Genomic DNA, 22,242 nt, shown 5'->3' with positions numbered 1-22,242 from the left:
CATCACAATCGATAAATCCTGGTGCAAGATTTTTGCATCCGAGCGCTCCAACCAGTCGAGCACCAGCATCAATCGACATAAACGGGCACGGGGGGAGGATGCTCGAGAACACTACCTCCCCTATATAAGTTATTTGTCCGATTCTCAAGCAGCCGAAGTCTGGTCATCGAATCGGGTCAAAGACCACAACTTCCGACTTTACCCACAATGCAAGTCATCGAATCGAACATCGGCCCCCGAGTCGGACTCCATGCGTATGTCAGGTCATCGGACCCAAATTCCGCCTTCCTGCGCATGGCGGGCCATCAATATCAACTCGGTCATCGGACCCAAACTCCGCCTTTTTGCGTATGGCACGCCTTCAAATCGGTCATCGGACCCAAATTCCGCCTTCCTGTGCATGGCGGGCCATCAACATCAACTCGGTCATCGGACCCAAATTCCGCCTTTCTGCGCATGGCACGCCATCAACTCGGTCATCGGACCCAAATTCCGCCTTCCTGCGCATGGCAGGTCATCGGACACAAATTCAGACCTCGCCAATATGCCTACGTATCGAATCGGTCATCGGACCCAACTTCCGACTTCATCCATACTGTAGGGTCTTTGAGGTTGGCGCGGTGCGCTCAACCCAGGGAGTCGACCCATCGAAGCATACACCTCCCCTATATAAGCTATTTGTCCGATTCCCACACCTGTGTAGTTTGCACCTCTGACCAGGACATCGACCCCAACTTCCGAACTCGACTGCAACGACGGCACCAGCGCCTTGGTGCGCACCTTGCGACGCACAGTCCCAACATTCGCCTTCCTGCACATGGCAGGTCATCGGACCCAAATTCCGACCTCGCGAGTATGCCTACATATCGAATCGGTCATCGGACCCAACTTCCGACTTCATCCATACCGTAGGGTCTTTGAGGTTGGCGCGGTGCGCTCAACCCGGGGAGTCGACCCAACGAAGCATACACCTCCCCTATATAAGCTATTTGTCCGATTCCCACACCTGTGTAGTTTGCACCTCCGATCAAGACATCGACCCCAACTTCCGAACTCGCCTCCAACGACCGAACCAGCGCCTTGGTGCGCACCTTGCAACGCACAGTGCCAACATTCGCCTTCCTGCACGTGGCAGGTCATCGGACCCAAATTCCGACCTCGCGAGTATGCCTACATATCGAATCGGTCATCGGACCCAACTTCCGACTTCATCCATACCGTAGGGTCTTTGAGGTTGGCGCGGTGCGCTCAACCCGGGGAGTCGACCCAACGAAGCATACACCTCCCCTATATAAGCTATTTGTCCGATTCCCACACCTGTGTAGCTTGCACCTCCGATCAGGACATCGACCCCAACTTCCGAACTCGACTAAAAAGACCGCACCAGCGCCTTGGTGTGCACCTTGCAACGCACAGTGTCAACATTCGCCTTCCTGCACATGGCAGGTCATCGGACCCAAATTCCGACCTCATGAGCATACCTACTAATCGAATTGGTCATCGGACCCAACTTCCGACTTCATCCATACCGTAGGGTCTTTGAGGTTGGCGCGGTGCGCTCAACCTGGGGAGTCGACCCATCGAAGCATACACCTCCCCTATATAAGCTATTTGTCCGATTCCGACACCTGTGTAGTTTGCACCTCCGCTCAGGACATCGACCCCAACTTCCGAACTCGCCTGCAACGACCGAACCAGCGCCTTGGTGCGCACCAAAAGTGCGCACTTTTGGAGGGCACTTTTGTGCGCTCCAAAGGTGCGCACTTTTGGAGGGCACTTTTCTGCGCTCCAAAGGTGCGCACTTTTGGAGGGCACTTTTTGGAGGGCACTTTTCTGCGCTCCAAAGGTGCGCACTTTTGGAGGGCACTTTTTGGAGGGCACTTTTCTGCGCTCCAAAGGTGCGCACTTTTGGAGGGCACTTTTTGGAGGGCACTTTTCTGCGCTCCAAAGGTGCGCACTTTTGGAGGGCACTTTTTGGAGGGCACTTTTCTGCGCTCCAAAGGTGCGCACTTTTGGAGGGCACTTTTTGGAGGGCACTTTTCTGCGCTCCAAAGGTGCGCACTTTTGGAGGGCACTTTTCTGCGCTCCAAAGGTGCGCACTTTTGGAGGGCACTTTTTGGAGGGCACTTTTCTGCGCTCCAAAGGTGCGCACTTTTGGAGGGCACTTTTCTGCGCTCCAAAGGTGCGCACTTTTGGAGGGCACTTTTTGGAGGGCACTTTTCTGCGCTCCAAAGGTGCGCACTTTTGGAGGGCACTTTTGTGCACTCCAAAGGTGCGCACTTTTGGAGGGCACTTTTCCTGTGCTCCAAAGGTGCACACCTAGGTGAGCACCTTCGACCACACCTTGTAGCACACCAAACTCTGACTTTCGACTTCATCCGCAATGCAGGGTCTTTGAGGTTGGCGCAATGCGCACAACCAGGGGAGTCGACCCATCAAACCCAACACCTCCCCTATATAAGCTATTTGTCTGATTCTCATACATGCGTAGCCTGCAGGAGCAATTAGGACATCGACCCCAACTTTCGGCTTCTAAACGAAAACAAGGTCTTTGAGGTTGGTGTAATGCGAACAACTAGGGGAGTCAACCCATCAAACCCAACACCTCCCCTATATAAGCTATTTGTCTGATTCTCATACATGTGTAGTCTACAGGAGCAATTAGGACATCGACCCCAACTTTTGACTTCTTAACGAAAACAAGGTCTTTGAGGTTGACGTAATGCGCACAACCAGGGGAGTCGACCCATCAAACCCAACACCTCCCCTATATAAGCTATTTGTCCGATTCTCATACATGTGTAGCCTGCAGGAGCCATTAGGACATTGACCCCAACTTTTGACTTCTTAACGAAAACAAGGTCTTTGAGGTTGGCGTAATGCGCACAACCAAGGGAGTTGACCCATCAAACCCAACACCTCCCCTATATAAGCTATTTGTCTGATTCTCATACATGTGTAGCCTGCAACAACGATTAGGACATCCACCCCAACTTCTGAATTCGTCTGCGTTGACCGCACCAAAGGTGCACGCCTTGGTGCTCACCAAAATCCGACTTCCGACTTCTTCTGCTATGCGGGGTCTTTGAGGTTGGCGCAGTGCGCACAACCAGGGGAGTCAACCCACCGAATGCAACACCTCCCCTATATAAGCTATTTGTCTGATTCTCATACATGCGTAGACTGCAGCAATGATTAGGACATCCACCCCAACTTTTGACTTCTTAAACAAGACAGGGTCTTTGAAGTTGGTGCAGTGCACACAACCAGGGGAGTCGACCCATCAAACGCAACACCTCCCCTATATAAAGCTATTTGTCCGATTCTCATACGTGTAGTCTGCAGCAGCGATTAGGACATCGACCCCAACTTCCGAATTCGTTTGCATTGACCGCACCAAAGGTGCACGCCTTGGTGTGCACCCTGGAGTGCACTTTGGTGCTCACCTCGGTGCACACTTTGGTGTGCACCTCGGTGTGCACCAAAGGTGCGCACCTTGGAGCGCACCAAAGGTGTACACTTTGGAGCGCACCACATAGGGTCTTTGAGAGGTTGGCGCAGTGCGCACACCAAGGTGGGTGTTGAGGTGCGTGCCGAGGTGGGTGGGTGCTAGGGTGCGCTCCATGGTGGGTGCCAGGGTGGGTGCGTGCTAGGGTGGATTCCAAAGAGGGTCATAGGGTGGGTGCCAAGGTGGGTTGGTGATATAGTGGGTTCAAAGGTGGGTACTAGGGTGGGTTCCAAGGTGGGTCACAAGTTGGGTGCCAGGATGCGTGGGTGTTAGGTTGGGTGCCAAGGTGGGCTCCTGCGTGGGTGGGTGCTAGGGTGGGTTTCAAGGTGGACGCGAGGGCGGGTGCCAAGGTGGGTAACAAGTTGGGTGTTAGGATGGGTGAGTGCTAGAGTGGGTGCCAAGGTGGGTGGGTGCTAAGGTGGATGCCAAGGTGGTTCACAGGGTGGGTGGGTTCTAGGGTGAGTTCCAAGGTGGGTCACAGGTTCAGTGCTAGGGTGGGTGTCAAGGCGGGTGTCGAGGTGCCTGGGTGCTAGGGTGTGGATGCCAATGTGGGTCATAGGGTGGGTACTAGGGTGGGCTGCAATGTGGGTGCCAAGGTGGGTAACATGCTCGGTGGGTTCTAAATTGGGTGCCAGGGTGGGTGTGCACCCACCTTGCCCGAGGTGGGTGCCAAGGTGCCAGTGTGGGTGGGTGCTAAGGTGGATGCCAAGGTGGGTGAGAAGGTGGGTGATAGGTTGAGTGGTAGGATGGGTGGGTGCCAAGATGGGTCACAGGGTGGGTGCAAGGGTGGGTAGGTGCTAGGGTTGGTGTCAGGGTGGGTGGGTGCTAGGTTGGGTTCCAAGGTGGGTGCGAGGGTGAGTGTCAAGGTGGGTCACAGGTTAGGTGCTAGGATGGGTGAGTGCTAGGGTGCAAAGGTGCCAGGGTGGGTGCTAGGATGGGTCGATGCTAGGGTGAGTGGCAAGGTGGGTCCACAAGTGTCAAGGTGGGTGCCGAGGTGGGTGCCAAGTCGGCGACTGCTATGGTGGATGCCAAGGTGGGTCACGGGGTGGGTGCCAAGTTGCTAGGTTGGGTTCCAAGGTGGGTGCCAACGTGGGTGCTAGGGTGCGTGGGTTAAAGGGTGTGTCACAACGTGGGTGCCAGGATGGGTGCGCACCCACACTGGCCAAGACGGGTGCGGGTGCAAGGTTGGGTTCCAAGCCCGGTCACAGGCTGGGTGCTAGGATGGGTGGGTGCCAAGGTGGGCACCAGGGTGGGTGCACCCACCCTGGCCAAGGTGGGTCACGGGGTGGGTCCTAGGGTGGGTAACGGGGTGGGTACTAAGGTGCGTGCCAAGGTGGGTCATAGGGTGGGTGCCAAGGTGGGCACCAGGGTGGGTGTGCACCAACCCTAGCCAGGGTAGGTCACGGGGTGGTTGTCGGGGTGGGCGTCAAGGAGCCAAGGTGGGTGGCAAGTAGCCAAGTTGCGTGCCAAGGTGGGTGTCGGGGTGGGTGCCAAGGATCCAAGGTGGGTGCCAAGGAACCAAGGTGGGTGTCTGGGTGGGTGCCGAGGTGGGAGCCAGGGTGGGTCCCAAGGTGAGTGCAAAGGTGGGTGCCAGGGTCAAGGTGAGTGCCAATGTGGGTTCCAAGGTGCCAGGGTCAGGGTGAGTGCCAATGTGGGTTCAAAGGTGCTAAGTTGGGTGCGAGGTTGGGTGCGAGGGTGGGTGGGTGCCAAGGTGTGCTAGGTGGAAGCCCGGGTGGGTCGGCATCCCATGGGTGTCGAGTTGGGTGCCTGATGGGTGCTTCTTGTCAAGTTTTAGTCGTCGGGACTCATTTCGAGCCTTAGAGGTCGTTTCTTGTCCGGTTGCCCTGTCTTCGACCTGGGAACCCAATTTTGGTCCTCGGGTCCCATTTTTTTTTGTCTCGCATCCCACTTTTGGCCTGTGGCCTTTTCGGGGTCGATTCTCGTTTTGGGCATCAGAGCATGTTTCTTCTCCTAAAACCCAATATTTGTTTATTAAGTCTCGGAACACATTTTTGTTCTCGTGGACCCATCATGGGTCTTGGAACGCATTTGTGGTCCTTGGGTCCCATTTTGCATCCCGAAACTTGTGTTTTGGTGCTTGATCCCTATTTTGGGTGCCCACCTTGCACCAAGTGCGCACCCGGGGCAAACCGAGCGCCTTGGTGCACCGGGGCAAGATCGAGCGTGCACCCGAGGCGCCCCGAACATGCACCAAGGTGCACTCGGCCCACATGTGAGCGCAGGTCGTTGCGCCCGAGGTGGTGTGTGGGCACCGCGTTGCAGACGGGACACTGCACGCACACGACGCCCCCTCCAGGTGCACGCACGTAGGCCGGGCCGGGTGCACACCCGACGCCCTAGCAAGGTGCGCGCACCCGGGCAGGGCTCACACTTGGCGAACGGGGCGCACTTCGCGAGGGAGGGTGTGCACCTCGACGGGGGTGGGTGGCCGGGGTGGATTCGCACGTGGGTCGCGGTTTGCTAAGTACACACTGCGACAAGCTCATAACGGGTGCGATCATACCAGCGTTAGTGCACCGGATCCCATCAGAACTCCGCAGTTAAGCGCGCTTGGGCCGGAGTAGTACTGGGATGGGTGACCTCCCGGGAAGTCCCGGTGTTGCACCCTTTTTTAGTTTTTCGCCGGGCGTCGCAATGCTATTTGAATAAACCTTTTGCCCGTTTGCGTTCTCGTCGGGGCCGGGCCGGGCCGGGGTGCGCTGCCCGCACTACCGCGCGCGCGGGGGCGACACCGAGCGCGCACCCGAGGCGCCCCGAGCACACAGGCCACGGTGCAACCCGGGCGTTGTGCGCGCACCCCGGTGCGCCCGAGGTGCTGCGCGCGCACCCAGGTGAAATCGGTGTGCACCTCGGCCAGTGCGCGCTCGGTCGAGTCGCGCACGTTGGCCAAGGTGCACGGTGATGTTTCTTACTCTAAGGTTCCGCACCAGACGCCCGGGACAGGTGAGCGAAGCTGGGCGGGGCCGGGTGCGCGGCCGGGGCAGGTGCACGCAGCTGGAGAGAGCTTTGGAGCACACTTCGGAGCGCACCAATGATGCGCTCCATTCAAAAGTTTCCTGAAAAGGCAAAAAAAGTTGAGATTATAGAATTTCCCACTTGAGAGATTGTAAAAAAAAAAAATTTAAAATGAAGGAAACGCGGGTGCCAAGGTGTGCGCAGCCCAGCCAAGGTGTGCGCACCAAGGCGCCCACCCTGGCGAAGGTGCACGCAAGGTGCGCACCCGAGGCAAACCGGACAATTAACCCAACTTTCGACTTCGCGCGCACCTTGGAGCGCACTTCGGAGCGCTCCTTGGTGCGCACCAATCTTGGGCACCTCGGAGTGCACCATGGCGCCCACCAAGGTGCGCACCCGGGGCAAACCGAGCTCCGACTTCGTGCGCACCTTGGAGCGCACGAAAGGTGCGCACCATGGCGCCCACCAAGGTGCGCAGCCCAGCCAAGGCGTGCGCATCAAGGTGCGCACCCTGGCGAAGGTGCGCACCCGGGGCAAACCGAGCTCCGACTTCGTGCGCACCTTGGAGCGCACAAAAGGTGCGCAACCCAGCCAAGGTGTGCGCACCCCGGTCAAACCGAGCTCCGAATCGTGCGCACCAGAGGTGCACGCCATCGTGCGCACCTTGGAGCACACTTCGGAGCCCTCCTTGGTGCGCGCCGATGTTGCGCACCTCGGAGCGCACCCGGGGAAAACAATGCAATTAACCCGACTTTCGACTTCGTGGGCACCTCGGAGCGCTCTCGGGTTCGCACCTCGGAGCACACCGAGGTGCGCACCTTTGATGCGCTGCCTTCACCAATTTCCAGAAAAGGCAAGAAAACATTGAGAAGGTGTGCGCACCGAGGTGCCCACCCTGGCGAAGGTGCACGCGAGGTGCGCACCCGGGGCAAACCGGGCTCCGACTTCGTGCACGCCGCACCTTGGAGCACACTTCGGAGCGCTCCTTGGTGCGCACCAGGGCGCGCAACCCAGCCGAGGTGCCCACCCCGGCGAAGGTGCACGCGAGGTGCGCACCCGGGGCAAACCGGGCTCCGACTTCGTGCACGCCATGGTGCCCACCGCGGCGAAGGTGCACGCGAGGTGCGCACCCGGGGCAAACCGGGCTCCGACTTCGTGCACGCCGCACCTTGGAGCACACTTCGGAGCGCTCCTTGGTGCGCACCATGGTGCCCACCAGGGCGCGCAACCCCGCCGAAGGTGCACGCGAGGTGCGCACCCGGGGCAAACCGGGCTCCGACTTCGTGCACGCCGCACCTTGGAGCACACTTCGGAGCGCTCCTTGGTGCGCACCATGGTGCCCACCAGGGCGCGCAACCCCGCCGAAGGTGCACGCGAGGTGCGCACCCGGGGCAAACCGGGCTCCGACTTCGTGCACGCCATGGTGCGCACCGCGGCGAAGGTGCGCACCCGGGGCAAACCGGGCTCCGACTTCGTGCACGCCGCACCTTGGAGCACACTTCGGAGCGCTCCTTGGTGCGCACCAGGGCGCGCAACCCAGCCGAGGTGCCCACCCCGGCGAAGGTGCACGCGAGGTGCGTACCCGGGGCAAACCGGGCTCCGACTTCGTGCACGCCGCACCTTGGAGCACACTTCGGAGCGCTCCTTGGTGCGCACCATGGTGCCCACCAGGCCGCGCAACCCAGCCAAGGTGTGCGCACCAAGGTGCACGCGAGGTGCGCACCCGGGGCAAACCGGGGTCCGACTTCGTGCACGCCGCACCTTGGAGCACACATCGGGGCGCTCCCGGGTTCGCACCGGCGTTGCGCACCGTGGTGGGCACCTCGGAGCACACCAAGGTGGGCAGCGAGGTGCGCACCTTTGATGCGATGCCTTCACTAATTTCCATAAAAGGCAAAAAAAAAACGAGATTTTAAAATTTCCGTTTTGAAAGATAGTGAGAAAAAGGGAATGCTGGTGCCATCTTGAGCCCGCCCTGGTGCGCAGCCCAGCCAAGGTGTGCGCACCAAGGTGCCCACCCTGGCGAAGGTGCGCGCCCGGGCAATTAACCCAACTTCCAACTTCGCGCGCGCCAGGGTGGGAGCGCACCCAACAACCGGGCCTGGGAAGAGCCAATGCGAGAAACCCCACCAAACGCTCTGACAAAAAAAGAGGGGGCGCTCCAGTAACCCCGCTTCGGAGCGCACCCTGGGCAAACCCAGCCAAGGTGCCCACCCCGGCCAAGGTGCAGGCGAGGTGCGCACCCGGGGCAAACCGGGCTCCGACAACGTGCACGCCGCACCTTGGAGCACACTTCGTAGCGCTCCCGGGTGCGCACCTCAGAGCACACCAAGGTGGGCAGCGAGGTGCGCACCTTTGATGCGCTGCCTTCACTAATTTCCAGAAAAGGCAAAAAAAAAGGAGATTTTAAAATTTCCGTTTTGAAAGATAGTGAAAAAAACGGAACGCGCGTGCCATCTTGAGCCCGCCCTGGTGCGCAGCCCAGGTAAGGTGCCCACCCTGGCAAAGGTGCGCACCCGGGCAATTAACCCTACTTCCGACTTCGTGCGCGCCAGGGTGGCAACCGGGCCTCGGAAGAGCCAATGCGAGAAACCCCACCAAACGCTCCGACAAAAAAAGAGGCGGCGCTCCAATAACCCCGCTTCGGAGCGCAGCCGGGGCAAACCCAGCCAAGGTGCCCACCCCGACGAAGGTGCACGCGAGGTGCGCACCCGGGGCAAACCGGGCTCCGACAACGTGCACGCAGCACCTTGGAGCACACTTCGAAGCACTCCCGGGTGCCCACCGGCGTTGCGCACCGTGGTGGGCAGCGAGGTGCGCACCTTTGATGCGCTGCCTTCACTAATTTCCAGAAAAAGGCAAAAAAAAATGAGATTTTAAAATTTCCGTTTTGAAAGATAGTGAAAAAAAAGGAACGCGGGTGCCATCTTGAGCCCGCCCTGGTGCGCAGCCCAGGCAAGGCATGCGCACCAAGGTGCCCACCCGAGGTGCACACCCGGGGCAAACCGGGCTCCGACTTCGTGCAGGCCGCACCTTGGAGCACACTTCGGAGCGCTCCTTGGTGCGCACCATGGTGCCCACCAGGGCGCGCAACCCAGCCAAGGTCTGCACACTAAGGTGCCCACCCCGGCGAAGGTGCACGCGAGGTGCGCACCCGGGGCAAACCGGGCTCCGACTTCGTGCACGCCATGGTGCCCACCGCGGCGAAGGTGCACGCGAGGTGCGCACCCGGGGCAAACCGGGCTCCGACTTCGTGCACGCCGCACCTTGGAGCACACTTCGGAGCGCTCCTTGGTGCGCACCATGGTGCCCACCAGGGCGCGCAACCCAGCCAAGGTGTGCGCACCAAGGTGCACGCGAGGTGCGCACCCGGGGCAAACCGGGGTCCGACTTCGTGCACGCCGCACCTTGGAGCACACATCGGAGCGCTCCCAGGTTCGCACCAGCGTTGCGCACCTTTGATGCGCTGCCTTCACTAATTTCCAGAAAAGGCAAAAAAAAACGATATTTTAAAATTTCCGTTCTGAAAGATAGTGAAAAAAACGGAACGCGGGTGCCATCTTGAGCCCTTCCTGGTGCGCAGCCCAGGCAAGTTGTGCGCACCAAGGTGCCCACCCTGGCGGAGGTGCGCGCCCGGGGCAAACCGGGCTCCGACTTCGTGCACTGCATGGTGCCCACCAAGGCGCGCAACCCAGCCAAGGTGCCCACCGCAGCGAAGGTGCACGCGAGGTGCACACCCGGGGCAAACCGGGCTCCGACTTCGTGCACGCCGCACCTTGGAGCACACTTCAGAGCGCTCCTTGGTGCGCACCAGGGCGCGCAACCCAGCCGAGGTGCCCACCCCGGCGAAGGTGCACGCGAGGTGCGCACCCGGGGCAAACCGGGCTCCGACTTCGTGCACGCCATGGTGCCCACCGCGGCGAAGGTGCGCACCCGGGGCAAACCGGGCTCCGACTTCGTGCACGCCGCACCTTGGAGCACACTTCGGAGCGCTCCTTGGTGCGCACCATGGTGCCCACCAGGCCGCGCAACCCAGCCAAGGTGTGCGCACCAAGGTGCACGCGAGGTGCGCACCCGGGGCAAACCGGGGTCCGACTTCGTGCACGCCGCACCTTGGAGCACACATCGGGGCGCTCCCGGGTTCGCACCGGCGTTGCGCACCGTGGTGGGCACCTCGGAGCACACCAAGGTGGGCAGCGAGGTGCGCACCTTTGATGCGATGCCTTCACTAATTTCCATAAAAGGCAAAAAAAAAATGAGATTTTAAAATTTCCGTTTTGAAAGATAGTGAGAAAAAGGGAATGCTGGTGCCATCTTGAGCCCGCCCTGGTGCGCAGCCCAGCCAAGGTTTGCGCACCAAGGTGCCCACCCTGGCGAAGGTGCGCGCCCGGGCAATTAACCCAACTTCCAACTTCGCGCGCGCCAGGGTGGGAGCGCACCCAACAACCGGGCCTGGGAAGAGCCAATGCGAGAAACCCCACCAAACTCTCTGACAAAAAAAGAGGGGGCGCTCCAGTAACCCCGCTTCGGAGCGCACCCTGGGCAAACCCAGCCAAGGTGCCCACCCCGGCCAAGGTGCAGGCGAGGTGCGCACCCGGGGCAAACCGGGCTCCGACAACGTGCACGCCGCACCTTGGAGCACACTTCGTAGCGCTCCCGGGTGCGCACCTCAGAGCACACCAAGGTGGGCAGCGAGGTGCGCACCTTTGATGCGCTGCCTTCACTAATTTCCAGAAAAGGCAAAAAAAAAAGGAGATTTTAAAATTTCCGTTTTGAAAGATAGTGAAAAAAACGGAACGCGCGTGCCATCTTGAGCCCGCCCTGGTGCGCAGCCCAGGTAAGGTGCCACCCTGGCAAAGGTGCGCACCCGGGCAATTAACCCTACTTCCGACTTCGTGCGCGCCAGGGTGGCAACCGGGCCTCGGAAGAGCCAATGCGAGAAACCCCACCAAACGCTCCGACAAAAAAAGAGGCGGCGCTCCAATAACCCCGCTTCGGAGCGCAGCCGGGGCAAACCAAGCCAAGGTGCCCACCCCGACGAAGGTGCACGCGAGGTGCGCACCCGGGGCAAACCGGGCTCCGACAACGTGCACGCAGCACCTTGGAGCACACTTCGAAGCACTCCCGGGTGCCCACCGGCGTTGCGCACCGTGGTGGGCAGCGAGGTGCGCACCTTTGATGCGCTGCCTTCACTAATTTCCAGAAAAAGGCAAAAAAAAATGAGATTTTAAAATTTCCGTTTTGAAAGATAGTGAAAAAAAAGGAACGCGGGTGCCATCTTGAGCCCGCCCTGGTGCGCAGCCCAGGCAAGGCATGCGCACCAAGGTGCCCACCCGAGGTGCACACCCGGGGCAAACCGGGCTCCGACTTCGTGCAGGCCGCACCTTGGAGCACACTTCGGAGCGCTCCTTGGTGCGCACCATGGTGCCCACCAGGGCGCACCCGAGGCAAACCGGGCTCCGACTTCGTGCACGCCGCACCTTGGAGCACACATCGGAGCGCTCCCAGGTTCGCACCAGCGTTGCGCACCTTTGATGCGCTGCCTTCACTAATTTCCAGAAAAGGCAAAAAAAAACGATATTTTAAAATTTCCGTTCTGAAAGATAGTGAAAAAAACGGAACGCGGGTGCCATCTTGAGCCCTTCCTGATGCGCAGCCCAGGCAAGTTGTGCGCACCAAGGTGCCCACCCTGGCGGAGGTGCGCGCCCGGGGCAAACCGGGCTCCGACTTCGTGCACTGCATGGTGCCCACCAAGGCGCGCAACCCAGCCAAGGTGCCCACCGCAGCGAAGGTGCACGCGAGGTGCGCACCCGAGGTGCACACCCGGGGCAAACCGGGCTCCGACTTCGTGCACGCCGCACCTTGGAGCACACTTCAGAGCGCTCCTTGGTACGCACCAGGGCGCGCAACCCAGCCAAGGTGCTCACCCCGGCGAAGGTGCACGCGAGGTGCGCACCCGGGGCAAACCGGGCTCGGACTTCGTGCACGCCGCACCTTGGAGCACACATCGGAGCGCTCCCGGGTTCGCACCAGCATTGCGCACCTTTGATGCGCTGCCTTCACTAATTTCCAGAAAAGGCAAAAAAAAGAAAAAAATGAGATTTTAAAATTTCCGTTTTGAAAGATAGTGAAAAAAACGGAACGCGGGTGCCATCTTGAGCCCGCCCTGGTGTGCAGCCCAGGCAAGTTGTGCGCACCAAGGCACCCACCCTGGCCAAGGTGGGTCACGGGGTGGGTCCTAGGGTGGGTAACGGGGTGGGTACTAAGGTGCGTGCCAAGGTGGGTCATAGGGTGGGTGCCAAGGTGGGCACCAGGGTGGGTGTGCACCAACCCTAGCCAGGGTAGGTCACGGGGTGGTTGTCGGGGTGGGCGTCAAGGAGCCAAGGTGGGTGGCAAGTAGCCAAGTTGCGTGCCAAGGTGGGTGTCGGGGTGGGTGCCAAGGATCCAAGGTGGGTGCCAAGGAACCAAGGTGGGTGTCTGGGTGGGTGCCGAGGTGGGAGCCAGGGTGGGTCCCAAGGTGAGTGCAAAGGTGGGTGCCAGGGTCAAGGTGAGTGCCAATGTGGGTTCCAAGGTGCCAGGGTCAGGGTGAGTGCCAATGTGGGTTCAAAGGTGCTAAGTTGGGTGCGAGGTTGGGTGCGAGGGTGGGTGGGTGCCAAGGTGTGCTAGGTGGAAGCCCGGGTGGGTCGGCATCCCATGGGTGTCGAGTTGGGTGCCTGATGGGTGCTTCTTGTCAAGTTTTAGTCGTCGGGACTCATTTCGAGCCTTAGAGGTCGTTTCTTGTCCGGTTGCCCTGTCTTCGACCTGGGAACCCAATTTTGGTCCTCGGGTCCCATTTTTTTTTGTCTCGCATCCCACTTTTGGCCTGTGGCCTTTTCGGGGTCGATTCTCGTTTTGGGCATCAGAGCATGTTTCTTCTCCTAAAACCCAATATTTGTTTATTAAGTCTCGGAACACATTTTTGTTCTCGTGGACCCATCATGGGTCTTGGAACGCATTTGTGGTCCTTGGGTCCCATTTTGCATCCCGAAACTTGTGTTTTGGTGCTTGATCCCTATTTTGGGTGCCCACCTTGCACCAAGTGCGCACCCGGGGCAAACCGAGCGCCTTGGTGCACCGAGGCAAGATCGAGCGTGCACCCGAGGCGCCCCGAACATGCACCAAGGTGCACTCGGCCCACATGTGAGCGCAGGTCGTTGCGCCCGAGGTGGTGTGTGGGCACCGCGTTGCAGACGGGACACTGCACGCACACGACGCCCCCTCCAGGTGCACGCACGTAGGCCGGGCCGGGTGCACACCCGACGCCCTAGCAAGGTGCGCGCACCCGGGCAGGGCTCACACTTGGCGAACGGGGCGCACTTCGCGAGGGAGGGTGTGCACCTCGACGGGGGTGGGTGGCCGGGGTGGATTCGCACGTGGGTCGCGGTTTGCTAAGTACACACTGCGACAAGCTCATAACGGGTGCGATCATACCAGCGTTAGTGCACCGGATCCCATCAGAACTCCGCAGTTAAGCGCGCTTGGGCCGGAGTAGTACTGGGATGGGTGACCTCCCGGGAAGTCCCGGTGTTGCACCCTTTTTTAGTTTTTCGCCGGGCGTCGCAATGCTATTTGAATAAACCTTTTGCCCGTTTGCGTTCTCGTCGGGGCCGGGCCGGGCCGGGGTGCGCTGCCCGCACTACCGCGCGCGCGGGGGCGACACCGAGCGCGCACCCGAGGCGCCCCGAGCACACAGGCCACGGTGCAACCCGGGCGTTGTGCGCGCACCCCGGTGCGCCCGAGGTGCTGCGCGCGCACCCAGGTGAAATCGGTGTGCACCTCGGCCAGTGCGCGCTCGGTCGAGTCGCGCACGTTGGCCAAGGTGCACGGTGATGTTTCTTACTCTAAGGTTCCGCACCAGACGCCCGGGACAGGTGAGCGAAGCTGGGCGGGGCCGGGTGCGCGGCCGGGGCAGGTGCACGCAGCTGGAGAGAGCTTTGGAGCACACTTCGGAGCGCACCAATGATGCGCTCCATTCAAAAGTTTCCTGAAAAGGCAAAAAAAGTTGAGATTATAGAATTTCCCACTTGAGAGATTGTAAAAAAAAAAAATTTAAAATGAAGGAAACGCGGGTGCCAAGGTGTGCGCAGCCCAGCCAAGGTGTGCGCACCAAGGCGCCCACCCTGGCGAAGGTGCACGCAAGGTGCGCACCCGAGGCAAACCGGACAATTAACCCAACTTTCGACTTCGCGCGCACCTTGGAGCGCACTTCGGAGCGCTCCTTGGTGCGCACCAATCTTGGGCACCTCGGAGTGCACCATGGCGCCCACCAAGGTGCGCACCCGGGGCAAACCGAGCTCCGACTTCGTGCGCACCTTGGAGCGCACGAAAGGTGCGCACCATGGCGCCCACCAAGGTGCGCAGCCCAGCCAAGGCGTGCGCATCAAGGTGCGCACCCTGGCGAAGGTGCGCACCCGGGGCAAACCGAGCTCCGACTTCGTGCGCACCTTGGAGCGCACAAAAGGTGCGCAACCCAGCCAAGGTGTGCGCACCCCGGTCAAACCGAGCTCCGAATCGTGCGCACCAGAGGTGCACGCCATCGTGCGCACCTTGGAGCACACTTCGGAGCCCTCCTTGGTGCGCGCCGATGTTGCGCACCTCGGAGCGCACCCGGGGAAAACAATGCAATTAACCCGACTTTCGACTTCGTGGGCACCTCGGAGCGCTCTCGGGTTCGCACCTCGGAGCACACCGAGGTGCGCACCTTTGATGCGCTGCCTTCACCAATTTCCAGAAAAGGCAAGAAAACATTGAGAAGGTGTGCGCACCGAGGTGCCCACCCTGGCGAAGGTGCACGCGAGGTGCGCACCCGGGGCAAACCGGGCTCCGACTTCGTGCACGCCGCACCTTGGAGCACACTTCGGAGCGCTCCTTGGTGCGCACCAGGGCGCGCAACCCAGCCGAGGTGCCCACCCCGGCGAAGGTGCACGCGAGGTGCGCACCCGGGGCAAACCGGGCTCCGACTTCGTGCACGCCATGGTGCCCACCGCGGCGAAGGTGCACGCGAGGTGCGCACCCGGGGCAAACCGGGCTCCGACTTTGTGCACGCCGCACCTTGGAGCACACTTCGGAGCGCTCCTTGGTGCGCACCATGGTGCCCACCAGGGCGCGCAACCCCGCCGAAGGTGCACGCGAGGTGCGCACCCGGGGCAAACCGGGCTCCGACTTCGTGCACGCCGCACCTTGGAGCACACTTCGGAGCGCTCCTTGGTGCGCACCATGGTGCCCACCAGGGCGCGCAACCCCGCCGAAGGTGCACGCGAGGTGCGCACCCGGGGCAAACCGGGCTCCGACTTCGTGCACGCCATGGTGCGCACCGCGGCGAAGGTGCGCACCCGGGGCAAACCGGGCTCCGACTTCGTGCACGCCGCACCTTGGAGCACACTTCGGAGCGCTCCTTGGTGCGCACCAGGGCGCGCAACCCAGCCGAGGTGCCCACCCCGGCGAAGGTGCACGCGAGGTGCGTACCCGGGGCAAACCGGGCTCCGACTTCGTGCACGCCGCACCTTGGAGCACACTTCGGAGCGCTCCTTGGTGCGCACCATGGTGCCCACCAGGCCGCGCAACCCAGCCAAGGTGTGCGCACCAAGGTGCACGCGAGGTGCGCACCCGGGGCAAACCGGGGTCCGACTTCGTGCACGCCGCACCTTGGAGCACACATCGGGGCGCTCCCGGGTTCGCACCGGCGTTGCGCACCGTGGTGGGCACCTCGGAGCACACCAAGGTGGGCAGCGAGGTGCGCACCTTTGATGCGATGCCTTCACTAATTTCCATAAAAGGCAAAAAAAAAACGAGATTTTAAAATTTCCGTTTTGAAAGATAGTGAGAAAAAGGGAATGCTGGTGCCATCTTGAGCCCGCCCTGGTGCGCAGCCCAGCCAAGGTGTGCGCACCAAGGTGCCCACCCTGGCGAAGGTGCGCGCCCGGGCAATTAACCCAACTTCCAACTTCGCGCGCGCCAGGGTGGGAGCGCACCCAACAACCGGGCCTGGGAAGAGCCAATGCGAGAAACCCCACCAAACGCTCTGACAAAAAAAGAGGGGGCGCTCCAGTAACCCCGCTTCGGAGCGCACCCTGGGCAAACCCAGCCAAGGTGCCCACCCCGGCCAAGGTGCAGGCGAGGTGCGCACCCGGGGCAAACCGGGCTCCGACAACGTGCACGCCGCACCTTGGAGCACACTTCGTAGCGCTCCCGGGTGCGCACCTCAGAGCACACCAAGGTGGGCAGCGAGGTGCGCACCTTTGATGCGCTGCCTTCACTAATTTCCAGAAAAGGCAAAAAAAAAAGGAGATTTTAAAATTTCCGTTTTGAAAGATAGTGAAAAAAACGGAACGCGCGTGCCATCTTGAGCCCGCCCTGGTGCGCAGCCCAGGTAAGGTGCCCACCCTGGCAAAGGTGCGCACCCGGGCAATTAACCCTACTTCCGACTTCGTGCGCGCCAGGGTGGCAACCGGGCCTCGGAAGAGCCAATGCGAGAAACCCCACCAAACGCTCCGACAAAAAAAGAGGCGGCGCTCCAATAACCCCGCTTCGGAGCGCAGCCGGGGCAAACCCAGCCAAGGTGCCCACCCCGACGAAGGTGCACGCGAGGTGCGCACCCGGGGCAAACCGGGCTCCGACAACGTGCACGCAGCACCTTGGAGCACACTTCGAAGCACTCCCGGGTGCCCACCGGCGTTGCGCACCGTGGTGGGCAGCGAGGTGCGCACCTTTGATGCGCTGCCTTCACTAATTTCCAGAAAAAGGCAAAAAAAAATGAGATTTTAAAATTTCCGTTTTGAAAGATAGTGAAAAAAAAGGAACGCGGGTGCCATCTTGAGCCCGCCCTGGTGCGCAGCCCAGGCAAGGCATGCGCACCAAGGTGCCCACCCGAGGTGCACACCCGGGGCAAACCGGGCTCCGACTTCGTGCAGGCCGCACCTTGGAGCACACTTCGGAGCGCTCCTTGGTGCGCACCATGGTGCCCACCAGGGCGCGCAACCCAGCCAAGGTCTGCACACTAAGGTGCCCACCCCGGCGAAGGTGCACGCGAGGTGCGCACCCGGGGCAAACCGGGCTCCGACTTCGTGCACGCCATGGTGCCCACCGCGGCGAAGGTGCACGCGAGGTGCGCACCCGGGGCAAACCGGGCTCCGACTTCGTGCACGCCGCACCTTGGAGCACACTTCGGAGCGCTCCTTGGTGCGCACCATGGTGCCCACCAGGGCGCGCAACCCAGCCAAGGTGTGCGCACCAAGGTGCACGCGAGGTGCGCACCCGGGGCAAACCGGGGTCCGACTTCGTGCACGCCGCACCTTGGAGCACACATCGGAGCGCTCCCAGGTTCGCACCAGCGTTGCGCACCTTTGATGCGCTGCCTTCACTAATTTCCAGAAAAGGCAAAAAAAAACGATATTTTAAAATTTCCGTTCTGAAAGATAGTGAAAAAAACGGAACGCGGGTGCCATCTTGAGCCCTTCCTGGTGCGCAGCCCAGGCAAGTTGTGCGCACCAAGGTGCCCACCCTGGCGGAGGTGCGCGCCCGGGGCAAACCGGGCTCCGACTTCGTGCACTGCATGGTGCCCACCAAGGCGCGCAACCCAGCCAAGGTGCCCACCGCAGCGAAGGTGCACGCGAGGTGCACACCCGGGGCAAACCGGGCTCCGACTTCGTGCACGCCGCACCTTGGAGCACACTTCAGAGCGCTCCTTGGTGCGCACCAGGGCGCGCAACCCAGCCGAGGTGCCCACCCCGGCGAAGGTGCACGCGAGGTGCGCACCCGGGGCAAACCGGGCTCCGACTTCGTGCACGCCATGGTGCCCACCGCGGCGAAGGTGCGCACCCGGGGCAAACCGGGCTCCGACTTCGTGCACGCCGCACCTTGGAGCACACTTCGGAGCGCTCCTTGGTGCGCACCATGGTGCCCACCAGGTCGCGCAACCCAGCCAAGGTGTGCGCACCAAGGTGCACGCGAGGTGCGCACCCGGGGCAAACCGGGGTCCGACTTCGTGCACGCCGCACCTTGGAGCACACATCGGGGCGCTCCCGGGTTCGCACCGGCGTTGCGCACCGTGGTGGGCACCTCGGAGCACACCAAGGTGGGCAGCGAGGTGCGCACCTTTGATGCGATGCCTTCACTAATTTCCATAAAAGGCAAAAAAAAAACGAGATTTTAAAATTTCCGTTTTGAAAGATAGTGAGAAAAAGGGAATGCTGGTGCCATCTTGAGCCCGCCCTGGTGCGCAGCCCAGCCAAGGTTTGCGCACCAAGGTGCCCACCCTGGCGAAGGTGCGCGCCCGGGCAATTAACCCAACTTCCAACTTCGCGCGCGCCAGGGTGGGAGCGCACCCAACAACCGGGCCTGGGAAGAGCCAATGCGAGAAACCCCACCAAACTCTCTGACAAAAAAAGAGGGGGCGCTCCAGTAACCCCGCTTCGGAGCGCACCCTGGGCAAACCCAGCCAAGGTGCCCACCCCGGCCAAGGTGCAGGCGAGGTGCGCACCCGGGGCAAACCGGGCTCCGACAACGTGCACGCCGCACCTTGGAGCACACTTCGTAGCGCTCCCGGGTGCGCACCTCAGAGCACACCAAGGTGGGCAGCGAGGTGCGCACCTTTGATGCGCTGCCTTCACTAATTTCCAGAAAAGGCAAAAAAAAAAGGAGATTTTAAAATTTCCGTTTTGAAAGATAGTGAAAAAAACGGAACGCGCGTGCCATCTTGAGCCCGCCCTGGTGCGCAGCCCAGGTAAGGTGCCACCCTGGCAAAGGTGCGCACCCGGGCAATTAACCCTACTTCCGACTTCGTGCGCGCCAGGGTGGCAACCGGGCCTCGGAAGAGCCAATGCGAGAAACCCCACCAAACGCTCCGACAAAAAAAGAGGCGGCGCTCCAATAACCCCGCTTCGGAGCGCAGCCGGGGCAAACCAAGCCAAGGTGCCCACCCCGACGAAGGTGCACGCGAGGTGCGCACCCGGGGCAAACCGGGCTCCGACAACGTGCACGCAGCACCTTGGAGCACACTTCGAAGCACTCCCGGGTGCCCACCGGCGTTGCGCACCGTGGTGGGCAGCGAGGTGCGCACCTTTGATGCGCTGCCTTCACTAATTTCCAGAAAAAGGCAAAAAAAAATGAGATTTTAAAATTTCCGTTTTGAAAGATAGTGAAAAAAAAGGAACGCGGGTGCCATCTTGAGCCCGCCCTGGTGCGCAGCCCAGGCAAGGCATGCGCACCAAGGTGCCCACCCGAGGTGCACACCCGGGGCAAACCGGGCTCCGACTTCGTGCAGGCCGCACCTTGGAGCACACTTCGGAGCGCTCCTTGGTGCGCACCATGGTGCCCACCAGGGCGCACCCGAGGCAAACCGGGCTCCGACTTCGTGCACGCCGCACCTTGGAGCACACATCGGAGCGCTCCCAGGTTCGCACCAGCGTTGCGCACCTTTGATGCGCTGCCTTCACTAATTTCCAGAAAAGGCAAAAAAAAACGATATTTTAAAATTTCCGTTCTGAAAGATAGTGAAAAAAATGGAACGCGGGTGCCATCTTGAGCCCTTCCTGATGCGCAGCCCAGGCAAGTTGTGCGCACCAAGGTGCCCACCCTGGCGGAGGTGCGCGCCCGGGGCAAACCGGGCTCCGACTTCGTGCACTGCATGGTGCCCACCAAGGCGCGCAACCCAGCCAAGGTGCCCACCGCAGCGAAGGTGCACGCGAGGTGCGCACCCGAGGTGCACACCCGGGGCAAACCGGGCTCCGACTTCGTGCACGCCGCACCTTGGAGCACACTTCAGAGCGCTCCTTGGTACGCACCAGGGCGCGCAACCCAGCCAAGGTGCTCACCCCGGCGAAGGTGCACGCGAGGTGCGCACCCGGGGCAAACCGGGCTCGGACTTCGTGCACGCCGCACCTTGGAGCACACATCGGAGCGCTCCCGGGTTCGCACCAGCATTGCGCACCTTTGATGCGCTGCCTTCACTAATTTCCAGAAAAGGCAAAAAAAAGAAAAAAATGAGATTTTAAAATTTCCGTTTTGAAAGATAGTGAAAAAAACGGAACGCGGGTGCCATCTTGAGCCCGCCCTGGTGTGCAGCCCAGGCAAGTTGTGCGCACCAAGGCACCCACCCTGGCCAAGGTGGGTCACGGGGTGGGTCCTAGGGTGGGTAACGGGGTGGGTACTAAGGTGCGTGCCAAGGTGGGTCATAGGGTGGGTGCCAAGGTGGGCACCAGGGTGGGTGTGCACCAACCCTAGCCAGGGTAGGTCACGGGGTGGTTGTCGGGGTGGGCGTCAAGGAGCCAAGGTGGGTGGCAAGTAGCCAAGTTGCGTGCCAAGGTGGGTGTCGGGGTGGGTGCCAAGGATCCAAGGTGGGTGCCAAGGAACCAAGGTGGGTGTCTGGGTGGGTGCCGAGGTGGGAGCCAGGGTGGGTCCCAAGGTGAGTGCAAAGGTGGGTGCCAGGGTCAAGGTGAGTGCCAATGTGGGTTCCAAGGTGCCAGGGTCAGGGTGAGTGCCAATGTGGGTTCAAAGGTGCTAAGTTGGGTGCGAGGTTGGGTGCGAGGGTGGGTGGGTGCCAAGGTGTGCTAGGTGGAAGCCCGGGTGGGTCGGCATCCCATGGGTGTCGAGTTGGGTGCCTGATGGGTGCTTCTTGTCAAGTTTTAGTCGTCGGGACTCATTTCGAGCCTTAGAGGTCGTTTCTTGTCCGGTTGCCCTGTCTTCGACCTGGGAACCCAATTTTGGTCCTCGGGTCCCATTTTTTTTTGTCTCGCATCCCACTTTTGGCCTGTGGCCTTTTCGGGGTCGATTCTCGTTTTGGGCATCAGAGCATGTTTCTTCTCCTAAAACCCAATATTTGTTTATTAAGTCTCGGAACACATTTTTGTTCTCGTGGACCCATCATGGGTCTTGGAACGCATTTGTGGTCCTTGGGTCCCATTTTGCATCCCGAAACTTGTGTTTTGGTGCTTGATCCCTATTTTGGGTGCCCACCTTGCACCAAGTGCGCACCCGGGGCAAACCGAGCGCCTTGGTGCACCGGGGCAAGATCGAGCGTGCACCCGAGGCGCCCCGAACATGCACCAAGGTGCACTCGGCCCACATGTGAGCGCAGGTCGTTGCGCCCGAGGTGGTGTGTGGGCACCGCGTTGCAGACGGGACACTGCACGCACACGACGCCCCCTCCAGGTGCACGCACGTAGGCCGGGCCGGGTGCACACCCGACGCCCTAGCAAGGTGCGCGCACCCGGGCAGGGCTCACACTTGGCGAACGGGGCGCACTTCGCGAGGGAGGGTGTGCACCTCGACGGGGGTGGGTGGCCGGGGTGGATTCGCACGTGGGTCGCGGTTTGCTAAGTACACACTGCGACAAGCTCATAACGGGTGCGATCATACCAGCGTTAGTGCACCGGATCCCATCAGAACTCCGCAGTTAAGCGCGCTTGGGCCGGAGTAGTACTGGGATGGGTGACCTCCCGGGAAGTCCCGGTGTTGCACCCTTTTTTAGTTTTTCGCCGGGCGTCGCAATGCTATTTGAATAAACCTTTTGCCCGTTTGCGTTCTCGTCGGGGCCGGGCCGGGCCGGGGTGCGCTGCCCGCACTACCGCGCGCGCGGGGGCGACACCGAGCGCGCACCCGAGGCGCCCCGAGCACACAGGCCACGGTGCAACCCGGGCGTTGTGCGCGCACCCCGGTGCGCCCGAGGTGCTGCGCGCGCACCCAGGTGAAATCGGTGTGCACCTCGGCCAGTGCGCGCTCGG

The 22,242-nt window shown here is 61.1% G+C and overlaps 3 non-coding genes across 3 annotated transcripts; all 3 read left to right on the top strand.

Moving 5' to 3' along the window:
• Window positions 1-6,018: 6,018 nt before the first annotated feature.
• LOC131866078 (5S ribosomal RNA) lies at window positions 6,019-6,137 on the top strand. The gene has a single exon (XR_009364710.1). It is a non-coding gene; the product is annotated as a 5S ribosomal RNA (ribosomal RNA).
• Window positions 6,138-13,940: 7,803 nt separating this feature from the next.
• Window positions 13,941-14,059, top strand: LOC131866067 (5S ribosomal RNA). Its single transcript, XR_009364699.1, has one exon. It is a non-coding gene; the product is annotated as a 5S ribosomal RNA (ribosomal RNA).
• A 7,804-nt stretch (window positions 14,060-21,863) lies between these two features.
• Window positions 21,864-21,982, top strand: LOC131866047 (5S ribosomal RNA). The gene has a single exon (XR_009364680.1). It is a non-coding gene; the product is annotated as a 5S ribosomal RNA (ribosomal RNA).
• Window positions 21,983-22,242: the final 260 nt, after the last annotated feature.

The sequence above is a fragment of the Cryptomeria japonica genome, unplaced genomic scaffold (genome assembly GCF_030272615.1).
Source record: "Cryptomeria japonica unplaced genomic scaffold, Sugi_1.0 HiC_scaffold_129, whole genome shotgun sequence".
Lineage (NCBI taxonomy): Eukaryota > Viridiplantae > Streptophyta > Pinopsida > Cupressales > Cupressaceae > Cryptomeria > Cryptomeria japonica.
This window is presented reverse-complemented; position numbering and strand designations above follow the sequence as displayed.